The sequence below is a fragment of the Augochlora pura genome, chromosome 4 (genome assembly GCF_028453695.1).
Source record: "Augochlora pura isolate Apur16 chromosome 4, APUR_v2.2.1, whole genome shotgun sequence".
Taxonomy (NCBI): Eukaryota; Metazoa; Arthropoda; class Insecta; order Hymenoptera; family Halictidae; genus Augochlora; species Augochlora pura.
This window is the reverse complement of record NC_135775.1, coordinates 11,911,827-11,916,425: the sequence shown is the minus strand read 5'-3', so window position 1 is coordinate 11,916,425 and position 4,599 is coordinate 11,911,827.

Below are 4,599 nucleotides of genomic sequence, written 5' to 3'. Positions count from 1 at the left end.
CGTTAAAAAGGAGATAAATCTTTCCAATATTATTTCAAGAATGAAATTAGGAACATTCGTAATAATTATTTTGTATTTTGCGCTTTTTCGCAAACCGTGTTAGAAATAGGGTTATTTCGAGTGGATCAGTGTGATCTGGTAACCAGCACTGACCTACTACTGTGATCAAAAAGTAAGGTGAATTTGTTTATAAAATGTAAATTCTTTATTTATTCTTACAAATCAATTTCATCCCCTTCAAAGTAATCCCTGTCCGATAAAACGCACTTTTGCCAACGCTTTTTCCAGTCCTCGAAACAGTCGGAATAGTCTTTTTCCGGTATAGCCTTCAAGACCTTCCTCGATTCGGTTTTTATCTCCTGAATCGTGTCAAAACGGCGTCCCCGCATTGGCCTTTTGAGTTTGCTGAATAGCCAGAAGTCGCACGGAGCCAAATCAGGCGACTACAGTGGTTGCGGAACGATATGAGTTGAGTTTTTGTCAAAAAAGTCGCGAAGAACCAATGCAGTATGACATGGTGCATTGTCGTGATGAAGGAAAATGACATTGTAAAAATCGAAAAATTCATTTTTGGTTGTTTACAAAAACACGTGTAACTCGGAGATAATGAAACCTTTTGACAAACAGACGCTTGGCAAATGTTATAGAGAGTCCTACCAACCTAGGAAAAAAATTTACCTGCCTTCCTAAGTTGCCTATTCGGCCACACAGTTTTTAGGAGGTGCTATTAGGGAGTAGCACCCTCTAACTAACCTGGGCATACCTATGTAATTAGAAAACGTTTTAAGTAATCATTCTGACACCACGTGAAGCACGGAAAAACCCATCGGCCGGGCGCTTTGCGAGGGAGGGCCCCTTTCCATAGTGAAGATGGGCCGAGAAAAAGGCCTGCTCTCTCTCCAAGGGCTCCGCCAATGGGACGCGTGTATTTCCTGCCAAAATAGACAAGTTTGTTTCATTGGTCCGAAATCGACGACACGACTGAAAATACTCGTCTATCATGCCAGACGCGGGTAGTTCAGTCAGTCAGGGTAGTTCTTTTGACTCAAACAGTCATTTTTCCGCGAGGCGACTTTCCACCTGAAGACATGAAAAACTTCACACAGACGTTCATCAGTTACCGAACAGAACACATACAATACATCATACATTTCAAATTCTGTCACACAAGAAACAGTAAATACAAACGCTCAGTCAATTTATTTTACTTCCAATTATCCCAATAAAGATAATTCTTTCTTTGGGAAGCGAATTGTGCGTGATATCAATACAATCGGCAACGTATTTGCAACAGATACTGAAATGAAAAGAAGAGTGAGAAGTGACACAGTTTGTAAAGCTGAATCCAATGATACTCGGTTTTGGAGGCAGACGGCTTACATTTTTCGAGTTAATTAACGTCAAAGTTGTCAATAAAAGGCCAGAAAGTAGCGCTAGATTATGGCGTGAAGATTCAGTAGGATGGATTGAACCTCCCGCCTTTCCCCACTACCTAATATTTCTGGTATTTTGCTGACGTAAATATTCGCTCACACGCGTTACTGGGAATGGTTCGGCTCCAACTGATGATGCCCGAACCGTGCACCAATTCACACCATGCGTACGCTCTGTCATTCGGTCTCAATTGAACAGTGCACGTAGGGATGTCGGTTTTCATCGGTTATTGTATACGCCGGTGTACACAGTTATCTTCATTCTTTCAAAGATTGTTTATTTATCACGATATATCAAATTATGGTCTTCATATTCTTAAAAATTTGAATATTATTAAATTAGATATTAAGTATTGTTACGGCGACTTGTCTGAATGTCGTCGTAATGTGGTATTGCTCTGTGGTGAACACCCTTTAGAGAGAATAGCTGAAGACAGGGGTTGCCACGAATCTGTTGTGTCAATAGACAGTCAGCAGTCGAGACCGGACCGTCAAGCGATTCGTAACGACACATTGTATCTATATTGTATATTGTATATAAATGAGTTGTAAATACAATGCCGCGACGCGAGGCGCGTAACACGTGTAGTGAAATTCGCAACAGTATTACAAAAAGATTAAATATTATAATGAATTATGTAAATGTTTTCTTAAATCCATTTATCCGAATGCGAACTTCGGTTATTTGAACGAAAAGTTACAAGTAGTGGGAATAATCAGCGGATTGTCATTATATGTATGAACCTAACCGATAATTTGTACATATAAGTGAGCTACATCGAGTTTAATTCATTTATTAAGTCACGCCGTCCTCGATTCAGTCTAGTCAGATTCTAGTCTACTAATACGAACGTGCAGAAATTACAGAAGAATGAAACAAACCTTTGACCTCGTAATTCTCAGCTCGTAACAACGGTTTCCTTGAATACTTCGTTCCCAGAGTTCCTCTTAGCTGTGGAAAAAGCGGGGGGTGAGCAAAGAGACGATAATACACGGAAATCTGGCTTAATGTGGTGGGACGTTCCGTGCATAGTCTCTGATAAAGGAGCTTTCCGCGTTCGGCACCACGTTTGCATTGTGAAGGCGCGCCCCGGTGATTCGGGTGCCAAGGTCCATTTCAATGTCCAACTAGTGCCAGCTTTCTTTAAAGGGTATGAAAGGCTTCCGAAGGGTTTATTCGATCCCCGAACGACGAGACCGCAAAGAAGAAAAAGATTCGGTCGCCGATCGATCGTCGCAATCGTCTGCAACCGTCGATACTTTCGACTGCTGCTTATTCCATGACGATACGTATTTCAAGAGACGAAACAGGACCGGAAATTAACAGAACAGCCTTCGAATTGCGACAGGTTAATAGACTACAACGCGACGTGTTCCCACACGGTAGTTCCGTTTTCTGAAAAGACGCACGTCATTGTCGAATTCTTAGCTATTCTTTGCCCATTAAAGTTCACTTATCCGACTTCGAAGTTTCCAAATTATAATCTTCTCCTCTTAACTTTGGCCTCGAGCGTTAACGCGAAAAACTTGAGGAACAAACTTACTATGACTTTGATGGAAAGATATCCTTCAGGAACAGTTGCGTTGAACATCCTGGGATTATCAAAGTTATAACGCTTCGAATGCTTTATTTGCTCGTGTCTGTATAGTCGAAAATATGGAATACAATAGCCGTATTACTTTATACAATTTTGTATTTAAGCAAGAAAATATGATTTCCGTCGTTATGTATTTAATATTTGCAAAATGAAACAACACTGTGTCATATTTTAATAATATTTGCATCTCACCGATTGCTGAATGAATATCCGTTATTTAGTAACAATAGAAGTCAACATGTTAATTGTACGACAGTGCTGTTTTGATCATTCGTTTTATCGTGTGTTCGCGTATTGTTTCACAAGAATGTAATAATTATGCGCTCGTGAAAAGTAGGCAGACGAAAGGTCAAATATGACAAAAATGAGCAGATTAAATACAATCTGAAGAGGTTACAAGAGTTGAATGACATTTTTACATTATTTACAACATATTCCATAAAACAAGAAAGTTTTTTCCATGTAGCTTACATTTCTTACAATTAAAGTAGATAATTTTTATCGTGAATAAAATAATTGTTTTAAAGACATGCAATTATGAACTATATAGGTCCTGTGCCATGAGGGGACGTTCCTGTCTGATCGATTCTTCCCCGAGTCAGCCACAGGGGGGTGTCAACCCTCGTCCCGGGATCGATCAAAGCCCGTGTGAGATTTAAATACGATTTTGAAGCGGGCGTCAAATTATTTCCCACCGAGAAGACCAGCTCTTTCGCAAATACTGCCGCCGTGAGCTGCCATGAATCTTCGAATTATTGGAGACGGAACAGCCTCCGATCGGATGAAGTGTTCTCAGATACTCGATGATTGATGCTTGTTCCAGCACTTGTGCGTTCTATTAAAATGTCAGGCCGCTAAAAAACTTTTAATAATCTTCGGGTAGATGCAACGTTGCGATTTCATCGTTTGTCTGCAAATATCTCTTAATTAAACTTATCAAGCCCTCGTAAATTATATTCTATGGCGGAAAAAGAAGAATTCGAGCAGACTTTTGTTTCAGAAGTTTTCCCCTCGAATAGTTGACCTGTCTCTCTCCGTCGCATTATATCTTAATTAGATCAGCGTGTTATTGCGTCGAAACGATTACAGGAAGGTAGCTCCCTCGGGCAATGGATCATTCTTGGGGAAAAAGAAAATGTTTGAACGTAATTGTGCACTAGAAAATCATTTACCCCGTGACATCGGTGTGCTTGTACGGGTTTGTTGTTGAAAGATTAACAAGATTTCTCTGGTGAAACGTGTTTGTTCACGGTAGGCAAACTCAGTGACGACGCTGCGAGACGGCGTTGCTTCTACACGCGAGATTGAGTTTTCCCAGGAACCACCGGGAAAATCACGAACGAGCTATTAAAGAACCGTAAAAGCTCGCGTCAATTCTTTCACGTTCACAAACAGCGGCTGTGTGGACGTACTTCCCGCGACTTGTGGATAAATATTTCATTTTAGCTGTGCGAGTGTATGTATATTTTACTGAGTGCTGCAGAACGTTTCACAGTTGTTCTTGTTGTTATGCATGTAGAATCAGTGTGTGCGAACACGTATACTAAAATGAAAGTTTCATGCTTTTC